This window comes from Lissotriton helveticus (genome assembly GCF_964261635.1).
Source record: "Lissotriton helveticus chromosome 1_1 unlocalized genomic scaffold, aLisHel1.1 SUPER_1_unloc_55, whole genome shotgun sequence".
In the NCBI taxonomy this organism is placed as follows: domain Eukaryota; kingdom Metazoa; phylum Chordata; class Amphibia; order Caudata; family Salamandridae; genus Lissotriton; species Lissotriton helveticus.
The window spans coordinates 681,439-703,070 of NW_027611698.1; positions in this window are offsets into that span (position 1 = coordinate 681,439).

Below are 21,632 nucleotides of genomic sequence, written 5' to 3' on the forward strand. Positions count from 1 at the left end.
TCCCTTGTGAATGAAAGAAGTGCAGGTGCTGTCCCCTGTGAATGAAAGAAGTGAAGGTGCTGTCCCTTGTGAATAAAAGAAGTGCAGGTGCTGTCCCTTGTGAATGTACGAAGTGCTGGTGTGTCCCTTGTGAATGAAAGAAGTGCAGATGCTGTCCCTTGTGAATTAAAGAAGTGCAGGTGCTGTCCCTTGTGAATGAAAGAAGTGCAGGTGTTGTCCCCTGTGAATGAAAGCAGTGCAGGTGCTGTCCCTTGTGAATGAAAGAAGTGCAGGTGCTGTCCCTTGTGAATTAAAGAAGTGCAGGTGCTGTCCCTTGTGAATGAAAGAAGTTCAGATGCTGTCCCTTGTGAATGAAAGTAGTGCAGGTGCTGTCCCTTGTGAAAGAAAGAAGTGCAGGTGCTGTCCCTTGTGAATGAAAGAAGTGCAGGTGCTGTCCCTTGTGAATGAAAGAAGTGCAGCTGCTGTCCCCAGTGAATGATATAAGTGTTGTCCCGTGTGAATGAAAGAGGTGCTGGTGCTGTCCCCTGTGAATGATATAAGTGCTGTGCCTTGTGAATGAAAGAAGTGCAGGTGCTGTCCCTTGTGAATGAAAGAAGTGCAGGTGCTGTCTTCTGTGAATGAAAGCAGTGCAGGTGCTGTCCCTTGTGAATGAAAGCAGTGCAGGTGCTGTCCCTTGTGAATGAAATAAGTGCAGGTGCTGTCCCTTGTGAATGAAAGAAGTGCAGGTGCTGTCACAAATAAATGCAGGTGTTGTCCCTTGTGAATGAAAGAAGTGCAGGTGCTGTCCCCTGTGAATTAAAGAAGTGCAGGTGCTGTCCCTTGTAAATAAAAGAATTGCAGATGCTGTCCCTTGTGTAAGATAGAAGTGCAGGTGCCGTCCCCTGTGAATGAAAGAGGTGCAGGTGCTGTCCCTTGTGAATTTAAGAAGTGCAGGTGCTGTCCCTTGTGAATGAAAGAAGTGCAGGTGCTCTCCCCTGTCAATGAAAGCAGTGCAGGTGCTGTGTCCTGGGAATGAAAGAAGTGCAGGGGCTGTCCCTTGTGAATTTAAGAAGTGCAGGTGCTGTCCCTTGTGAATGAAAGAAGTGCAGGTGCTGTCCGTTGTGAATGAAAGAAGTGCAGGTGCTGTCCCCTGTGAATGAAAGAAGTGCAGGTGCTGTCCCTTGTGAATGAAAGAAGTGCAGGGGCTGTCCCTTGTGAATGAAAGAAGTGCAGGTGCTGTCCCTTGTGAATGAAAGAAGTGCAGGTGCTGTCCCTTGTGAATGAAAGAAGTGCAGGTGCTGTCCCCTGTGAATGAAAGAAGTGCAGGTGCTGTCCCTTGTGAATGAAAGAAGTGCACGTGCTGTCCCCTGTGAATGAAAGAAGTGCAGGTGCTGTCCCTTGTGAATGAAAGAAGTGCAGGTGCTGTCCTTTGTGAATTAAAGCAGTGCAGGTGCTGTCCCTTGAGAAATAAAGAAGTGCAAGTCCTGTCCCTTGTGAAAGAAAGAAGTGCAGGTGCTGTCCCTTGTGCATGAAAGAAGTGCAGGTGCTGTCCCCTGTGCTATCCCTTGTGAATGAAAGAAGTGCAGGTGCTGTCCCTTGTGAATGAAAGAAGTGCAGGTGCTGTCCCCTGTGAATAAAAGAAGTGCAGGTGCTGTCCCCTGTGCTGTCCCTTGTGAATGAAAGAAGTGCATGTGCTGTCCCTTGTGAATGAAAGAAGTGCAGGTGCTGTCCCCTGTGAATGAAAGCAGTGCAGGTGCTGTCCCTTGTGAATGAAAGAAGCGGAGGTGATGTCCCCTGTGAATGAAAGAAGTAGAGGTGCAGTCTCTTAGAAATGAAAGAAGTGCAATTGCTGTCCCTTGTGAATGTAAGCAGTGCAGATGCTGTCCCCTGTGAATGAAAGAAGTGCAGGCGCTGTCCGTTGTTAATGAAAGAAGTGCAGGTGCTGTCCGTTGTTAATGAAAGAAGTGCAGGTGTCTCTCCTGTGAAGCAGAGGTGATGTCCCTTGTGAATGAAAGAAGTGAAGGTGCTGTCCCTTGTGAATGTACGAAGTGCTGGTGTGTCCCTTGTGAATGAAAGAAGTGCAGGTGCTTTCCCTTGTGAATGAAAGAAGTGCAGGTGCTGTCCCCTGTGAATGAAAGAAGTGAAGGTGCTGTCCCTTGTGAATAAAAGAAGTGCAGGTGCTGTCCCTTGTGAATGTACGAAGTGCTGGTGTGTCCCTTGTGAATGAAAGAAGTGCAGATGCTGTCCCTTGTGAATTAAAGAAGTGCAGGTGCTGTCCCTTGTGAATGAAAGAAGTGCAGGTGCTGTCCTCAGTGAATGAAAGAAGTGCAGGTGCTGTCCCTTGTGAATGAAAGAAGTGCAGGTGTTGTCCCCTGTGAATGAAAGCAGTGCAGGTGCTGTCCCTTGTGAATGAAAGAAGTGCAGGTGCTGTCCCTTGTGAATTAAAGAAGTGCTGGTGTGTCCCTTGTGAATGAAAGAAGTGCTGGTGTGTCCCTTGTGAATGAAAGTAGTGCAGATGCTGTCCCTTGTGAATTAAAGAAGTGCAGGTGCTGTCCCTTGTGAATGAAAGAAATTCAGATGCTGTCCCTTGTGAATGAAAGAAGTGCAGGTGCTGTCCCTTGTGAAAGAAAGAAGTGCAGGTGCTGTCCCTTGTGAATGAAAGAAATGCAGGTGCTGTCCCTTGTGAATGAAAGAAGTGCAGCTGCTGTCCCCAGTGAATGATATAAGTGTTGTCCCGTGTGAATGAAAGAGGTGCTGGTGCTGTCCCCTGTGAATGATATAAGTGCTGTGCCTTGTGAATGAAAGAAGTGCAGGTGCTGTCCCTTGTGAATGAAAGAAGTGCAGGTGCTGTCTTCTGTGAATGAAAGCAGTGCAGGTGCTGTCCCTTGTGAATGAAAGCAGTGCAGGTGCTGTCCCTTGTGAATGAAAGAAGTGCAGGTGCTGTCTTCTGTGAATGAAAGCAGTACAGGTGCTGTCCCTTGTGAATGAAAGCAGTGCAGGTGCTGTCCCTTGTGAATTAAAGAAGTGCAGGTGCTGTCCATTGTGAATTAAAGAAGTGCAGGTGCTGTCACTTGTTAATGAAAGAAGTGCAGGTGCTGTCCCTTGTGAATTAAAGAAGTGCAGGTGCTGTCCTCTGTGAATGAAAGAAGTGCAGGTGCTGTCCCCTGTGAATGAAAGAAGTGCAGGTGCTGTCCCCTGTGAAGGAAAGAGGTGCAGGTGCTGTCACTTGTTAATGAAAGAAGTGCAGGTGCTGTCCCTTGTGAATGAAAAAAGTGCAGGTGCTGTCCCCTGAGAATGAAAGAAGTGCTGGTGCTGTCCCCTGAGAAAGAAAGAAGTGCCGGTGCTGTCCCCTGAGAATGAAAGAAGTGCAGGTGCTGTCCCCTGAGAATGAAAGAAGTGCAGGTGCTGTCCTCTGTGAATGAAAGCAGTGCAGGTGCTGTCCCTTGTTAATGAAAGAAGTGCAGGTACTGTCCCTTGTTAATGAAAGAAGTGCAGGTGCTGGACCCTGTGAATGAAAGAAGTGCAGGTGCTGTCCTCTGTGAATGAAAGCAGTGCAGGTGCTGTCCCTTGTGAATGAAAGAAGTGCAGGTGCTGTCCCTTGTGAATGAAAGAAGTGCAGGTGCTGTCCTCTGTGAATGAAAGCAGTGCAGGTGTTGTCCCTTGTGAATTAAAGCAGTGCAGGTGCTGTCCCTTGTGAATGAAAGCAGTGCAGGTGCTGTCCCTTGTGAATGAAAGAAGTGCAGGTACTGTCCATTGTGAATTAAAGAAGTGCTGGTGTGTCCCTTGTGAATGAAAGAAGTGCAGGTGCCGTCCCTTGTGAACGAAACAAGTGCCAGTGCTTTCCCTTGAGAATGAATGAAGTGCCGGAGCTGACCCCTATGATATAAAGAAGTGTACAAGTGCTGTCCCCTGTGAAAGAAAGAAGTTCAGGTGCTGTCCCTTGTGAATGAAAGAAGTGCAGGTGCAGTCCCTTATGAATGAAAGAAGTGCAGGTGCTGTCCCTTGTGAATTTAAGAAGTGCAGCTTGTGAATGAAAGAAGTGCAGGTGCTGTCTCCTGGGAATGAAAGAAGTGCAGGAGCTGTCCCTTGTGAATGAAAGAAGTGCAGGTGCCACCCTTTTTGCATGAAAGAAGTGCAGGTACTCTCCCTTGTGAATGAAAGAAGTGCAGGTGCTGTCCTTTGCAAATAAAAGAAGTGCAGGTGCTGTCCCTTGTGAATGAAAGAAGTGCAGGTGCTGTCACAAAGAAATGCAGGTGTTGTCCCTTGTGAATGAAAGAAGTGCAGGTGCTGTCCCCTGTGATTTAAAGAAGTGCAGGTGCAGTCCCTTATGAATGAAAGAAGTGCAGGTGCTGTCCCTTGTGAATTTAAGAAGTGCAGCTTGTGAATGAAAGAAGTGCAGGTGCTGTCTCCTGGGAATGAAAGAAGTGCAGGAGCTGTCCCTTGTGAATGAAAGAAGTGCAGGTGCCACCCTTTTTGCATGAAAGAAGTGCAGGTACTCTCCCTTGTGAATGAAAGAAGTGCAGGTGCTGTCGTTTGCAAATAAAAGAAGTGCAGGTGCTGTCCCTTGTGAATGAAAGAAGTGCAGGTGCTGTCACAAAGAAATGCAGGTGTTGTCCCTTGTGAATGAAAGAAGTGCAGGTGCTGTCCCCTGTGATTTAAAGAAGTGCAGGTGCTGTCCCTTGTAAATAAAAGAAGTGCAGATGCTGTCCCTTGTGAATGTAAGAATTCAGGTGTGTCCCTTGTGAATGAAAGAAGTGCACGTGCTGTCCCCTGTGAATGAATGATGTGCAGGTGCTGTCCCTTGTGAATGAAAGAAGTGCAGGTGTGACCCTTTTGAATGAAAGAAGTGCAGGTGTGTCCCTTGTGAATGAAAGTAGTGCAGGTGCTGTCCCCTGTGAATGAAAGAAGTGTAGGGTATGTCTCTTGTGAATGAAAGAAGTGCAGGTGCTTTCCCTTGTGAATGTAAGAATTCAGGTGTGTCCCTTGTGAATGAAAGAAGTGCACGTGATGTCCCCTGTGAATGAATGATGTGCAGGTGCTGTCCCTTGTGAATGAAAGAAGTGCAGGTATGTCCCTTGTGAATGAAAGAAGTGCAGGTGCTGTCCCCTGTGAATGAAAGAAGTGCAGGGTCTGTCTCTTGTGAATGAAAGAAGTGCAGGTGCTGTCCCTTGTGAATGAAAGAAGTGCAGGTGCTGTCACAAAGAAATGCAGGTGCTGTCCCTTGTAAATGAAAAAAGCGCGGGTGTTGTCCCTTGTGAATGAAAGAAGTGCAGGTGCTGTCCCCTGTGAATTAAAGAAGTGCAGGTGCTGTCCCTTGTAAATAAAAGAAGTGCAGGTGCTGTCCCTTGTGAATGAAAGAAGTGCAGGTGCTGTCACAAAGAAATGCAGGTGTTGTCCCTTGTGAATGAAAGAAGTGCAGGTGCTGTCCCCTGTGAATTAAAGAAGTGCAGGTGCTGTCCCTTGTAAATAAAAGAAGTGCAGATGCTGTCCCTTGTGTAAGATAGAAGTGCAGGTGCCGTCCCCTGGGAATGAAAGAGGTGCAGGTGCTGTCCCTTGTGAATTTAAGAAGTGCAGGTGCTGTCCCTTGTGAATGAAAGAAGTGCAGGTGCTCTCCCCTGTGAATTAAAGAAATGCAGGTGCTGTCCCTTGTAAATGAAAGAAGCGCGGGTGTTGTCCCCTGTGAATTAAAGAAGTGCAGGTGCTGTCCCTTGTAAATAAAAGAAGTGCAGGTGCTGTCCCTTGTGAATGAAAGAAGTGCAGGTGCTGTCACAAAGAAATGCAGGTGTTGTCCCTTGTGAATGAAAGAAGTGCAGGTGCTGTCCCCTGTGAATTAAAGAAGTGCAGGTGCTGTCCCTTGTAAATAAAAGAAGTGCAGATGCTGTCCCTTGTGTAAGATAGAAGTGCAGGTGCCGTCCCCTGTGAATGAAAGAGGTGCAGGTGCTGTCCCTTGTGAATTTAAGAAGTGCAGGTGCTGTCCCTTGTGAATGAAAGACGTGCAGGTGCTCTCCCCTGTCAATGAAAGCAGTGCAGGTGCTGTGTCCTGGGAATGAAAGAAGTGCAGGGGCTGTCCCTTGTGAATTTAAGAAGTGCAGGTGCTGTCCCTTGTGAATGAAAGAAGTGCAGGTGCTGTCCGTTGTGAATGAAAGAAGTGCAGGCGCTGTCCCCTGTGAATGAAAGAAGTGCAGGTGCTGTCCCTTGTGAATGAAAGAAGTGCAGGGGCTGTCCCTTGTGAATGAAAGAAGTGCAGGTGCTGTCCCTTGTGAATGAAAGAAGTGCAGGTGCTGTCCCCTGTGAATGAAAGAAGTGCAGGTGCTGTCCCCTGTGAATGAAAGAAGTGCAGGTGCTGTCCCTTGTGAATGAAAGAAGTGCAGGTGCTGTCCCCTGTGAATGAAAGAAGTGCAGGTGCTGTCCCTTGTGAATGAAAGAAGTGCAGGTGCTGTCCCCTGTGAATGAAAGAAGTGCAGGTGCTGTCCCTTGTGAATGAAAGAAGTGCAGGTGCTGTCCTTTGTGAATTAAAGCAGTGCAGGTGCTGTCCCTTGAGAATTAAAGAAGTGCAAGTCCTGTCCCTTGTGAATGAAAGAAGTGCAGGTGCTGTCCCTTGTGAATGAAAGAAGTGCAGGTGCTGTCCCCTGTGAATGAAAGCAGTGCAGGTGCTGTCCCTTGTGAATGAAAGAAGCGGAGGTGATATCCCCTGTGAATGAAATCATTGCAGGTGCTGTCCCTTGTGAATTAAAGAAGTAGAGGTGCAGTCTCTTAGAAATGAAAGAAGTGCAATTGCTGTCCCTTGTGAATGTAAGCAGTGCAGATGCTGTCCCCTGTGAATGAAAGAAGTGCAGGTGCTCTCCGTTGTTAATGAAAGAAGTGCAGGTGCTGTCCGTTGTTAATGAAAGAATTGCAGGTGTCTCTCCTGTGAAGCGGAGGTGATGTCCCTTGTGAATGAAAGACGTGAAGGTGCTGTCCCTTGTGAATGTACGAAGTGCTGGTGTGTCCCTTGTGAATGAAAGAAGTGCAGGTGCTTTCCCTTGTGAATGAAAGAAGTGCAGGTGCTGTCCCCTGTGAATGAAAGAAGTGAAGGTGCTGTCCCTTGTGAATTAAAGAAGTAGAGGTGCAGTCTCTTAGAAATGAAAGAAGTGCAATTGCTGTCCCTTGTGAATGTAAGCAGTGCAGATGCTGTCCCCTGTGAATGAAAGAAGTGCAGGTGCTGTCCGTTGTTAATGAAAGAAGTGCAGGTGCTGTCCGTTGTTAATGAAAGAATTGCAGGTGTCTCTCCTGTGAAGCGGAGGTGATGTCCCTTGTGAATGAAAGACGTGAAGGTGCTGTCCCTTGTGAATGTACGAAGTGCTGGTGTGTCCCTTGTGAATGAAAGAAGTGCAGGTGCTTTCCCTTGTGAATGGAAGAAGTGCAGGTGCTGTCCCCTGTGAATGAAAGAAGTGAAGGTGCTGTCCCTTGTGAATAAAAGAAGTGCAGGTGCTGTCCCTTGTGAATGTACGAAGTGCTGGTGTGTCCCTTGTGAATGAAAGAAGTGCAGATGCTGTCCCTTGTGAATTAAAGAAGTGCAGGTGCTGTCCCTTGTGGATGAAAGAAGTGCAGGTGCTGTCCTCAGTGAATGAAAGAAGTGCAGGTGCTGTCCCTTGTGAATGAAAGAAGTGCAGGTGTTGTCCCCTGTGAATGAAAGCAGTGCAGGTGCTGTCCCTTGTGAATGAAAGAAGTGCAGGTGCTGTCCCTTGTGAATTAAAGAAGTGCTGGTGTGTCCCTTGTGAATGAAAGTAGTGCAGATGCTGTCCCTTGTGAATTAAAGAAGTGCAGGTGCTGTCCCTTGTGAATTAAAGAAGTTCAGATGCTGTCCCTTGTGAATGAAAGAAGTGCAGGTGCTGTCCCTTGTGAAAGAAAGAAGTGCAGGTGCTGTCCCTTGTGAATGAAAGAAGTGCAGGTGCTGTCCCTTGTGAATGAAAGAAGTGCAGCTGCTGTCCCCAGTGAATGATATAAGTGTTGTCCCGTGTGAATGAAAGAGGTGCTGGTGCTGTCCCCTGTGAATGATATAAGTGCTGTGCCTTGTGAATGAAAGAAGTGCAGGTGCTGTCCCTTGTGAATGAAAGAAGTGCAGGTGCTGTCTTCTGTGAATGAAAGCAGTGCAGGTGCTGTCCCTTGTGAATGAAAGCAGTGCAGGTGCTGTCCCTTGTGAATGAAATAAGTGCAGGTGCTGTCCCTTGTGAATGAAAGAAGTGCAGGTGCTGTCACAAAGAAATGCAGGTGTTGTCCCTTGTGAATGAAAGAAGTGCAGGTGCTGTCCCCTGTGAATTAAAGAAGTGCAGGTGCTGTCCCTTGTAAATACAAGAAGTGCAGATGCTGTCCCTTGTGTAAGATAGAAGTGCAGGTGCCGTCCCCTGTGAATGAAAGAGGTGCAGGTGCTGTCCCTTGTGAATTTAAGAAGTGCAGGTGCTGTCCCTTGTGAATGAAAGAAGTGCAGGTGCTCTCCCCTGTCAATGAAAGCAGTGCAGGTGCTGTGTCCTGGGAATGAAAGAAGTGCAGGGGCTGTCCCTTGTGAATTTAAGAAGTGCAGGTGCTGTCCCTTGTGAATGAAAGAAGTGCAGGTGCAGTCCCTTATGAATGAAAGAAGTGCAGGTGCTGTCCCTTGTGAATTTAAGAAGTGCAGCTTGTGAATGAAAGAAGTGCAGGTGCTGTCTCCTGGGAATGAAAGAAGTGCAGGAGCTGTCCCTTGTGAATGAAAGAAGTGCAGGTGTCACCCTTTTTGCATGAAAGAAGTGCAGGTACTCTCCCTTGTGAATGAAAGAAGTGCAGGTGCTGTCCCTTGTAAATAAAAGAAGTGCAGGTGCTGTCCCTTGTGAATGAAAGAAGTGCAGGTGCTGTCACAAAGAAATGCAGGTGTTGTCCCGTGTGAATGAAAGAAGGGCAGGTGCTGTCCTTTGTGAATGAAAGAAGTTCAGATGCTGTCCCTTGTGAATGAAAGAAGTGCAGGTGTGTCCCCTTGTGAATGAAAGAAGTGCAGGTGTGTCCCCTTGTGAATGAAAGAAGTGCAGGTGTCTCCCCTTGTGAATGAAAGAACGGCTGTTGCTGTCCCCTGTGAATGAAAGAAGGGCAGGTGCTGTCCTTTGTGAATGAAAGAAGTTCAGATGCTGTCCCTTGTGAATGTAAGAATGCAGGTGTGTCCCTTGTGAATGAAAGAAGTGCACGTGCTGTCCCCTGTGAATGAATGATGTGCAGGTGCTGTCCCTTGTGAATGAAAGAAGTGCAGGTGTGACCCTTTTGAATGAAAGAAGTGCAGGTGTGTCCCTTGTAAATAAAAGAAGTGCAGGTGCTGTCCCTTGTGTAAGATAGAAGTGCAGGTGCTGTCCCTTGTGAATGAAAGAAGTGCAGGTGCTGTCCCCTGTCAATGAAAGCAGTGGAGGTTCTGTGTCCTGGGAATGAAAGAAGTGCAGGGGCTGTCCCTTGTGAATGAAAGAAGTGCAGGTGTGTCCCCTTGTGAATGGAAGAAGTACAGGTGTGTCCCCTTGTGAATGAAAGAAGTGCAGGTGTCTCCCCTTGTGAATGAAAGAACGGCTGTGTTGGACTTTGGCCCTTAGGGCAGGTTCACCCCTAGACTTTTTGCTTGAAATGGTGACCTGGAGATGGTGATTTTTGGATTCTGCGCACTTTCACTGTGTCCCAGTGGAAAGTGCGTGCGCACTCTGAGTGCATGTGCTGAGCTAGGCCTGCCCGCCCATAGGAATGCATGGGGAATGTATGTGTCCCTGGTAGTTCCTGATGCGTGGGGTGTACAGGCTTGAGTCTGGTATGTGTGAACTCGTGAGAGTGAATGCTGCGAGATGGTGTATGCAGCATGTATGTGTCTAGTAGCGAAGCGCCATTTCTAGACATGGCTGTACGTGTGCTGTGAGGGTGCTGGCGTGTGATTGGCTGGAGCTGGCTGGCATGCCAGGCTCCAGGAAGTCTGGATGGGTCTGCCCGGTGGTGAGTGGGAGATTAGCATGAGTGATGTGTGGGAGGAGTGTACCTGTGTCCTGGATGGGCTGGGTTTTCCCCACACAATGCTGGCTCCGCCCCCCTGTGGTGTGTCTAATGACCCAAGCCCTGCCAGTGAATAGAGAGGGTGGTTGAGGTAAACAGAGTACTCAAGAACCAGCTGCGACTGGTTCCGCCCCCACTCTGCACCCTTGAACAAAGGAATGCACTGTATAAAAATGGGGCTGTGTCCCCACAGAGGTTGTTCTTTTCCAGGATCCAGAGGGGGCTGCTGCTGCTGCTGCTGGGCCAGAGGACCGCCACTTGGGCTGTCTCCCTGCCTGGAGACCCAGTGTGCTGGCTCTGGGCCCAGCCTTGCCCCCCTGCCTGCCCAAGGACTTGTTTGCTGGGGCTCTGTCCTTGCCCCTGGGAGCGCTTTATCCTGTTTGTAGCGCTAGGAGCGCGCTTTATGCCCTCTAGCGCTTGGAAGCGCTTCGTTTTTGATTATAGCGCTTGGAGCGCTGTGATTGTCTGTCTAGCGCTTGAGAGCGCTGAATTCGTCCTAGCGCTGCAGTTTGTGCTCACAAAGCGCTTGGGAGCGCTTTTGTCAGGCAGGTGCCCACCCTGCATTTTGCTGCTCTAGCGGCTGCCCACGCCGCATATTTGCGTGATTTATTTATCATCGGGAGCTCACCCCGTGTTTAAATCACCGCCGCAGCCCAGGAACCCTGCCAGGCCGCCGCGCTGCCGACGGCGACCCGGAAGTCCCGCCTCCATTTTACCAGCGCCGCGCTGCTATTGGTGCAGCGCGACCCGGAAGTCAGGCAAGCCTTGGTGGGACGGCAGGAAGCAGACGGGAGCCCACCCCGCGCTCCTGCACCGGAGAGGAGAAGACCGGCCGACTCCTTCCCCCGCTTCCCCCGGTCTGGGGAAGCCAAGCTCCGACCGAGGGAGAGCCCCAGAGTGCCGCCAGGAGGCAGTAGGAGGAGCCCGCAGCAAAGAGGACGTCCCGGCTGCCTCACAGAGCCCCTGCAGCACGAGGAGTCCAGAGAGAGCCAACAGCCGGTGAGTGTGGCCACAGAGAGGGAGGGAGGGGCACCGGGACACAGTGTCCGCCCCCCTCCCCAGTAGCGCGCTCCCGTGCTCGCGGTGTGGAGCCTAGTGAAAGGCTCCCTGGGCATTGTTTGTACCCGGAGGGGGGACTCCAGCATCTGGGGCCACATTCGTGTAGAGCCTTCAAGGCTCCTGGCAGCATCTTTGTTTATGCAAGTCCACGAGGGACTTGCACAAGCCGCCCCTTTTGTTTGTCCAGAGCCACGGAGGCTCAGGGGCAGAGTGGAAGAAGGAGCCCAGAGAGGCCCCACCCTGGCCCATTCAATTTAAGAGCCTAGAGAGGCTCTAGGGGGCCACATTTATTTCTTAGGGCCCGGAGAGAGGCTCCAGGCGCCAAAGTGGTTGTGAAGGGCCCAGAGAGGCTCTTGAGCCCCCACTGTTGTTTTTGAGCCCTGGCAGGCTCAAACATTGTTGCACCAGTTGCCCAGCACTTTGTGGGCAACTGCTCCGTTTAGGCCCCCCCTGACATTGGACACAGGGCGTCCTAGCCCCAACAAGGCCAGAGGGCCTAGGGACAGTCACAGGTGGTGACTTACGTGAGTTTGGCGCAATTGTACTTTCTATGCACCTCTGAATGTATTGTTTATGCGTCATGTGCCTTTACACCTCTGAATGAATGTTATGCATTGCATCATGTGTTTTCCTCTTACACCCCTACAGGTATTGTAATACATAGGTGGTTGTTTTCTCCCTAGTACAGGTGGTGCTAGTGAGATCCTGGTTACCAGTAATTACTGGTTGTGTGCTATTTTGTGCTATATTCTATGTTCTAAGTGCTATTTCTGAAAGTGCTACTTCTGATTCCTGACAGTGGTCCAGGTGGCCCTGTCTTGTACATATCCCCTGTAAATTCTGCCCGTGCCTCTGGCACATTGTAAAGTGTGTGTTTTATCTAATGTGTTTTGGTGTAATACAAAGGCTATTTTTATATAACCTTGTGTGGAGTTTCCTTTGTGGTGGGCCTTTGGTTGTTGTTGCTGGGGTGCGTGCGCAAATACTTAGCCTACATCGCCTCCAAGTTTAGCCTTGCTGCTCGCGCCACGTTACCTAGAGGGTGAGTAGGGGTTATCTTGGCGTGTAACTCCCTTGCCCTGACTTGGGTGTGGTGGTCTCTGACTGACTTTGGCGAAAGCCCTGGCCAGCCGGGGATCCCATTTCCAACATTGGTGGCAGCGGTGGGATAAGGATTTGTGTTTGCGTTGTACCTTAGTAGCAGCTGGCTGCACCACAAAACTCTGCATTTTAGATGACCACATTTTAAGGGGATTGTGTTTTTGAAATTCCATTGTTTCTTCTCCTGAAGAGTGTCATTTGATTGTGTTCAGTACATTTGTCCCCCGCCCTGCTTCCAGAGTTTGGTACCTGTGTCGCTTTTGGTCAGGTTGAGAAGTCAGGGGTGGTAGAAACTGCCTTACCGATCCGAGGGGAGGGTGTGTGTGGATGAATGGTGTGTTTTCCTGGACGCATGAGTATGAGTTCTCTTTGATAAGGAGAGTGTGGAAGTTTTGGAATTGTGTCCTCTTACTTCAGATTGTTCAGTCCCCTGTGTTGCACGTGTCTGTGATCATCTTGCCAAGATGGAGTCTGCTTTTAATGTCTGGGGTCTGTTTTTGCATGAACTGAGAGAGTTTTGCGAAGAGAGAGACATTGCAGTGAATGAGTCAGACACCCAGTCCCAACTCAGGGGTAACCTGATCCAATGGCAGAAGGATGACTGGGAGCGTGAGCACAGTGAGGAGAGGGCCCAGGTCTCACACCATGAGGGTGGTGGGTCAGAGGGGAGCCCTGAAGAGTCTGAGGAGGAGGAAGAAGATGATAGCACAGGGACGCCAGCAGATAGTGAGGACCCCATAGATAGGGAGTCCCTTGCTGGGTCCAGCGTAGGAGGCAGCGCCTCATCCCTTTCCCTGTCCCCAGAGGAGCTGGAAGATAGGAGGAGAGAAAGGGAGCACCAGCTGGCTTTAGAGAGGCTCAGGTTGGAGCATGCCCAGGCTATGGCACAGCTGGGCATTAGAAAGCAACAGCTGGAGGTTAAGAAGCAACAGCTAGAGACCGAGAGGGTCTTAGCGCAGGACAGGATAGAGGAGGCTGAGAGGGCCGCCACCAGAGGCAAAGTAGCTCTGGAGGGTAGACTATCCCCTGCGCGCAGTGTTGAGTTTCTGGATCCCCCAGAGAGGGATGGGTCCAGTGGTGGCAGCTATTTAAATCTCAGTCTAGAAAGTCCCAGTTCCCAGAGTATGGTTCCTGTTTCCCCAGAGGAGGAGAATAGGTTGAGGTTTAGGAACCTTAGGAAACCGTCTCATCAGTCTTGGGAAGACTTTGAGGATGACTGTTGTGAAGCCCTGTGTGATTGGGTACGGGAGCCCACGAAATGTGATTGGGACCTATTGTTCGATATGTTTCTCAGAGAGCAGTTGCTCAGTTGTTGTTCACCAGGGTTGCGCCAACACCTGTTAGGGTGTGGATTGGCTGAACCATGTGAGCTGGCAGAGGAAGCAGACCGCTGGGAAGGGACCAGAGGTTCTGTAGAGTCATTGGTGAGTGACTCCAAAAGTAGTGGGTCAGGGATCTTCCAGCCCAGCGTGGTGGAAGAGGCTCAGTGTAGCCCAGCTAGGTCCCTGGTTAGTGAGAAGGGTGAAGGGGCTGACTGCCTGGCTCAGTGGAGCAGGAGTCAGTGGGTGGCTGAGAGCCCCCAGAGGCCCGAAGCCCTGTCTCAGAACCTGGGTGGTTTCTTGAGGGAACACCAGGTTGGGGACCCAGGCTGTCCTGTTAACCCAGTTGAGGAGGATCTCCTAGTGAGTAGAGGACCTGGAGCGTCTGTAACCAGAGCTCCTGTGGTTCTAGAGTCTGGCAGTACCGCTCCGATAGGGAGGGTACAGGAGTCCAGAGTGAGGAGTGATTGGGGGAGTTCCCCAGTGGAAGGACCAGTGGGTCAGGGACTACCCAGTTGGGCTAGGTTCCCGTGTAGTGACCATGGTAACACCACTTCTGGTCAGGGGGATCGTCACGCACTGTCAGGTGGACAGAGGGCGGGAGATCTGCGCCAGACAGACAATCACACAACAGATGTGTCATTTGTTAGCCTCAGGGGGATTGTGTGTGAGTCCCCAGAAGTCCTGGAGTGCCAGGCAATTGTTCCACCGAAGGTTTTAGACCAGAGGTTGGAAGGCCAGGTTCAGGATCAGCCTGACCTGAAGGGTAGGACGACTGTAACCAGTGTCCTGACCGGTTCTTCTTCCAGAGGAACTTCTCCAGGTGGGAGAGGGCAGACCTCTGGAAGGGGGTGCAGAGGGTGGGAGAGCCCACCTCTGACCCCGGTGCAACCTGAGTGGATAAGTCCTGGGTTGGAATGGCGTTCTAGGTGTACCCCTCGCCGGAGGAGGAGGAACCCTAGAAGAAGAGGTAAGGGGAGGAGAGCCTTCCCTGAGACTCCTGGTCCGCCTGAGGTTGTAGGCCTTAGGCTGGAGAACCAGTGGCAGTCTAGTCCTGCCTTGCAGACAGGAAGAGTGGAGAATGGCTCCTATTTGCCAGGGGTTACTACCCCCCGCTCTGCGAATTGGCATGGACCAGGGGCACCTGGGTGGCCCAGGGCCTGGTCCTGGCCGCGGACAACTTGGGAGTACCAGTGGGGTAGCCCAGTTGGTCCAGACAGTGTGTTTAGAGGGAATCCCATGGGTTCACCGTGGCGTAGAACAGGAGGGTGTCCCTGCAGTTGCGGGCCTGCGTCCGTGTTCTATCGCCCCAAGCAGGGAAGTCCATCACGGTGGTGATTGGTCTCCCCTGCGTTTTGGCTGGAAGGGGGTTATGTTGGACTTTGGCCCTTAGGGCAGGTTCACCCCTAGACTTTTTGCTTGAAATGGTGACCTGGAGATGGTGATTTTTGGATTCTGCGCACTTTCACTGTGTCCCAGTGGAAAGTGCGTGCGCACTCTGAGTGCATGTGCTGAGCTAGGCCTGCCCGCCCATAGGAATGCATGGGGAATGTATGTGTCCCTGGTAGTTCCTGATGCGTGGGGTGTACAGGCTTGAGTCTGGTATGTGTGAACTCGTGAGAGTGAATGCTGCGAGATGGTGTATGCAGCATGTATGTGTCTAGTAGCGAAGCGCCATTTCTAGACATGGCTGTACGTGTGCTGTGAGGGTGCTGGCGTGTGATTGGCTGGAGCTGGCTGGCATGCCAGGCTCCAGGAAGTCTGGATGGGTCTGCCCGGTGGTGAGTGGGAGATTAGCATGAGTGATGTGTGGGAGGAGTGTACCTGTGTCCTGGATGGGCTGGGTTTTCCCCACACAATGCTGGCTCCGCCCCCCTGTGGTGTGTCTAATGACCCAAGCCCTGCCAGTGAATAGAGAGGGTGGTTGAGGTAAACAGAGTACTCAAGAACCAGCTGCGACTGGTTCCGCCCCCACTCTGCACCCTTGAACAAAGGAATGCACTGTATAAAAATGGGGCTGTGTCCCCACAGAGGTTGTTCTTTTCCAGGATCCAGAGGGGGCTGCTGCTGCTGCTGCTGGGCCAGAGGACCGCCACTTGGGCTGTCTCCCTGCCTGGAGACCCAGTGTGCTGGCTCTGGGCCCAGCCTTGCCCCCCCTGCCTGCCCAAGGACTTGTTTGCTGGGGCTCTGTCCTTGCCCCTGGGAGCGCTTTATCCTGTTTGTAGCGCTAGGAGCGCGCTTTATGCCCTCTAGCGCTTGGAAGCGCTTCGTTTTTGATTATAGCGCTTGGAGCGCTGTGATTGTCTGTCTAGCGCTTGAGAGCGCTGAATTCGTCCTAGCGCTGCAGTTTGTGCTCACAAAGCGCTTGGGAGCGCTTTTGTCAGGCAGGTGCCCACCCTGCATTTTGCTGCTCTAGCGGCTGCCCACGCCGCATATTTGCGTGATTTATTTATCATCGGGAGCTCACCCCGTGTTTAAATCACCGCCGCAGCCCAGGAACCCTGCCAGGCCGCCGCGCTGCCGACGGCGACCCGGAAGTCCCGCCTCCATTTTACCAGCGCCGCGCTGCTATTGGTGCAGCGCGACCCGGAAGTCAGGCAAGCCTTGGTGGGACGGCAGGAAGCAGACGGGAGCCCACCCCGCGCTCCTGCACCGGAGAGGAGAAGACCGGCCGACTCCTTCCCCCGCTTCCCCCGGTCTGGGGAAGCCAAGCTCCGACCGAGGGAGAGCCCCAGAGTGCCGCCAGGAGGCAGTAGGAGGAGCCCGCAGCAAAGAGGACGTCCCGGCTGCCTCACAGAGCCCCTGCAGCACGAGGAGTCCAGAGAGAGCCAACAGCCGGTGAGTGTGGCCACAGAGAGGGAGGGAGGGGCACCGGGACACAGTGTCCGCCCCCCTCCCCAGTAGCGCGCTCCCGTGCTCGCGGTGTGGAGCCTAGTGAAAGGCTCCCTGGGCATTGTTTGTACCCGGAGGGGGGACTCCAGCATCTGGGGCCACATTCGTGTAGAGCCTTCAAGGCTCCTGGCAGCATCTTTGTTTATGCAAGTCCACGAGGGACTTGCACAAGCCGCCCCTTTTGTTTGTCCAGAGCCACGGAGGCTCAGGGGCAGAGTGGAAGAAGGAGCCCAGAGAGGCCCCACCCTGGCCCATTCAATTTAAGAGCCTAGAGAGGCTCTAGGGGGCCACATTTATTTCTTAGGGCCCGGAGAGAGGCTCCAGGCGCCAAAGTGGTTGTGAAGGGCCCAGAGAGGCTCTTGAGCCCCCACTGTTGTTTTTGAGCCCTGGCAGGCTCAAACATTGTTGCACCAGTTGCCCAGCACTTTGTGGGCAACTGCTCCGTTTAGGCCCCCCCTGACATTGGACACAGGGCGTCCTAGCCCCAACAAGGCCAGAGGGCCTAGGGACAGTCACAGGTGGTGACTTACGTGAGTTTGGCGCAATTGTACTTTCTATGCACCTCTGAATGTATTGTTTATGCGTCATGTGCCTTTACACCTCTGAATGAATGTTATGCATTGCATCATGTGTTTTCCTCTTACACCCCTACAGGTATTGTAATACATAGGTGGTTGTTTTCTCCCTAGTACAGGTGGTGCTAGTGAGATCCTGGTTACCAGTAATTACTGGTTGTGTGCTATTTTGTGCTATATTCTATGTTCTAAGTGCTATTTCTGAAAGTGCTACTTCTGATTCCTGACAGTGGTCCAGGTGGCCCTGTCTTGTACATATCCCCTGTAAATTCTGCCCGTGCCTCTGGCACATTGTAAAGTGTGTGTTTTATCTAATGTGTTTTGGTGTAATACAAAGGCTATTTTTATATAACCTTGTGTGGAGTTTCCTTTGTGGTGGGCCTTTGGTTGTTGTTGCTGGGGTGCGTGCGCAAATACTTAGCCTACATCGCCTCCAAGTTTAGCCTTGCTGCTCGCGCCACGTTACCTAGAGGGTGAGTAGGGGTTATCTTGGCGTGTAACTCCCTTGCCCTGACTTGGGTGTGGTGGTCTCTGACTGACTTTGGCGAAAGCCCTGGCCAGCCGGGGATCCCATTTCCAACAGGCTGTTGCTGTCCCCTGTGAATGAAAGAAGGGCAGGTGCTGTCCTTTGAGAATGAAAGAAGTTCAGATGCTGTCCCTTGTGAATGTAAGAATGCAGGTGTGTCCCTTGTGAATGAAAGAAGTGCACGTGCTGTCCCCTGTGAATGAATGATGTGCAGGTGCTGTCCCTTGTGAATGAAAGAAGTGCAGGTGTGACCCTTTTGAATGAAAGAAGTGCAGGTGTGTCCCTTGTGAATGAAAGAAGTGCAGGGTCTGTCTCTTGTGAATGAAAGAAGAAGAGGTGCTGTTCCTTGTGAATGAAAGAAGTAGAGGTGCTGTCCATTGTGAATGCAAGAAATACAGGTGCCGTCCCTTGTGAATAAACGAAGTTCAGGTGCCGTCCCCTGTGAATGAAAGAAGTGCAGGTGCCGTCCCCTGTGAAAGAAGAAGTGCAGGTGCCTTCCCCTGTGAATGAAAGAAGTGCAGGTGTGCCCCTTGTGAATGAAAGAAGTGCCGCTGTGCTCCTTGTGAATGAAAGAAGTGCAGGTGCCGTCCCTTGTGAACGAAACAAGTGCCAGTGCTGTCCCTTGAGAATGAATGAAGTGCCGGAGCTGACCCCTATGATATAAAGAAGTGTACAAGTGCTGTCCCCTGTGAAAGAAAGAAGTTCAGGTGCTGTCCCTTGTGAATGAAAGAAGTGCAGGTGCAGTCCCTTATGAATGAAAGAAGTGCAGGTGCTGTCCCTTGTGAATTTAAGAAGTGCAGCTTGTGAATGAAAGAAGTGCAGGTGCTGTCTCCTGGGAATGAAAGAAGTGCAGGAGCTGTCCCTTGTGAATGAAAGAAGTGCAGGTGCCACCCTTTTTGCATGAAAGAAGTGCAGGTACTCTCCCTTGTGAATGAAAGAAGTGCAGGTGCTGTCCCTTGTAAATAAAAGAAGTGCAGGTGCTGTCCCTTGTGAATGAAAGAAGTGCAGGTGCTGTCACAAAGAAATGCAGGTGTTGTCCCTTGTGAATGAAAGACGTGCAGGTGCTGTCCCCTGTGAATTAAAGAAGTGCAGGTGCTGTCCCTTGTAAATAAAAGAAGTGCAGATGCTGTCCCTTGTGAATGTAAGAATTCAGGTGTGTCCCTTGTGAATGAAAGAAGTGCACGTGCTGTCCCCTGTGAATGAATGATGTGCAGGTGCTGTCCCTTGTGAATGAAAGAAGTGCAGGTGTGACCCTTTTGAATGAAAGAAGTGCAGGTGTGTCCCTTGTGAATGAAAGTAGTGCAGGTGCTGTCCCCTGTGAATGAAAGAAGTGTAGGGTCTGTCTCTTGTGAATGAAAGAAGTGCAGGTGCTTTCCCTTGTGAATGTAAGAATTCAGGTGTGTCCCTTGTGAATGAAAGAAGTGCACGTGATGTCCCCTGTGAATGAATGATGTGCAGGTGCTGTCCCTTGTGAATGAAAGAAGTGCAGGTATGTCCCTTGTGAATGAAAGAAGTGCAGGTGCTGTCCCCTGTGAATGAAAGAAGTGCAGGGTCTGTCTCTTGTGAATGAAAGAAGTGCAGGTGCTGTCCCTTGTGAATGAAAGAAGTGCAGGTGCTGTCACAAAGAAATGCAGGTGCTGTCCCTTGTGAATGAAAGAAGCGCGGGTGTTGTCCCTTGTGAATGAAAGAAGTGCAGGTGCTGTCCCCTGTGAATTAAAGAAGTGCAGGTGCTGTCCCTTGTAAATAAAAGAAGTGCAGGTGCTGTCCCTTGTGAATGAAAGAAGTGCAGGTGCTGTCACAAAGAAATGCAGGTGTTGTCCCTTGTGAATGAAAGAAGTGCAGGTGCTGTCCCCTGTGAATTAAAGAAGTGCAGGTGCTGTCCCTTGTAAATAAAAGAAGTGCAGATGCTGTCCCTTGTGTAAGATAGAAGTGCAGGTGCCGTCCCCTGTGAATGAAAGAGGTGCAGGTGCTGTCCCTTGTGAATTTAAGAAGTGCAGGTGCTGTCCCTTGTGAATGAAAGAAGTGCAGGTGCTCTCCCCTGTCAATGAAAGCAGTGCAGGTGCTGTGTCCTGGGAATGAAAGAAGTGCAGGGGCTGTCCCTTGTGAATTTAAGAAGTGCAGGTGCTGTCCCTTGTGAATGAAAGAAGTGCAGGTGCTGTCCGTTGTGAATGAAAGAAGTGCAGGCGCTGTCCCCTGTGAATGAAAGAAGTGCAGGTGCTGTCCCTTGTGAATGAAAGAAGTGCAGGGGCTGTCCCTTGTGAATGAAAGAAGTGCAGGTGCTGTCCCTTGTGAATGAAAGAAGTGCAGGTGCTGTCCCCTGTGAATGAAAGAAGTGTAGGTGCTGTCCCCTGTGAATGAAAGAAGTGCAGGTGCTGTCCCTTGTGAATGAAAGAAGTGCAGGTGCTGTCCCCTGTGAATGAAAGAAGTGCAGGTGCTGTCCCTTGTGAATGAAAGAAGTGCAGGTGCTGTCCCCTGTGAATGAAAGAAGTGCAGGTACTGTCCCTTGTGAATGAAAGAAGTGCAGGTGCTGTGCTTTGTGAATTAAAGCAGTGCAGGTGCTGTCCCTTGAGAATTAAAGAAGTGCAAGTCCTGTCTCTTGTGAATGAAAGAAGTGCAGGTGCTGTCCCTTGTGCATGAAAGAAGTGCAGTTGCTGTCCCCTGTGCTGTCCCTTGTGAATGAAAGAAGTGCAGGTGCTGTCCCTTGTGAATGAAAGAAGTGCAGGTGCTGTCCCCTGTGAATGAAAGAAGTGCAGGTGCTGTCTCCTGTGAATGAAAGCAGTGCAGGTGCTGTCCCTTGTGAATGAAAGAAGCGGAGGTGATGTCCCCTGTGAATGAAATCATTGCAGGTGCTGTCCCTTGTGAATTAAAGAAGTAGAGGTGCAGTCTCTTAGAAATGAAAGAAGTGCAATTGCTGTCCCTTATGAATGTAAGCAGTGCAGATGCTGTCCCCTGTTAATGAAAGAAGTGCAGGTGCTATCCGTTGTTAATGAAAGAAGTGCAGGTGTCTCTCCTGTGAAGCGGAGGTGATGTCCCTTGTGAATGAAAGAAGTGAAGGTGCTGTCCCTTGTGAATGTACGAAGTGCTGGTGTGTCCCTTGTGAATGAAAGAAGTGCAGGTGCTTTCCCTTGTGAATGAAAGAAGTGCAGGTGCTGTCCCCTGTGAATGAAAGAAGTGAAGGTGCTGTCCCTTGTGAATAAAAGAAGTGCAGGTGCTGTACCTTGTGAATGTACGAAGTGCTGGTGTGTCCCTTGTGAATGAAAGAAGTGCAGATGCTGTCCCTTGTGAATTAAAGAAGTGCAGGTGCTGTCCCTTGTGAATGAAAGAAGTGCAGGTGTTGTCCCCTGTGAATGAAAGCAGTGCAGGTGCTGTCCCTTGTGAATGAAAGAAGTGCAGGTGCTGTCCCTTGTGAATTAAAGAAGTGCAGGTGCTGTCCCTTGTGAATGAAAGAAGTTCAGATGCTGTCCCTTGTGAATGAAAGTAGTGCAGGTGCTGTCCCTTGTGAAAGAAAGAAGTGCAGGTGCTGTCCCTTGTGAATGAAAGAAGTGCAGGTGCTTTCCCTTGTGAATGAAAGAAGTGCAGGTGCTGTCCCCTGTGAATGAAAGAAGTGAAGGTGCTGTCCCTTGTGAATAAAAGAAGTGCAGGTGCTGTACCTTGTGAATGTACGAAGTGCTGGTGTGTCCCTTGTGAATGAAAGAAGTGCAGATGCTGTCCCTTGTGAATTAAAGAAGTGCAGGTGCTGTCCCTTGTGAATGAAAGAAGTGCAGGTGTTGTCCCCTGTGAATGAAAGCAGTGCAGGTGCTGTCCCTTGTGAATGAAAGAAGTGCAGGTGCTGTCCCTTGTGAATTAAAGAAGTGCAGGTGCTGTCCCTTGTGAATGAAAGAAGTTCAGATGCTGTCCCTTGTGAATGAAAGTAGTGCAGGTGCTGTCCCTTGTGAAAGAAAGAAGTGCAGGTGCTGTCCCTTGTGAATGAAAGAAGTGCAGGTGCTGTCCCTTGTGAATGAAAGAAGTGCAGCTGCTGTCCCCAGTGAATGATATAAGTGTTGTCCCGTGTGAATGAAAGAGGTGCTGGTGCTGTCCCCTGTGAATGATATAAGTGCTGTGCCTTGTGAATGAAAGAAGTGCAGGTGCTGTCCCTTGTGAATGAAAGAAGTGCAG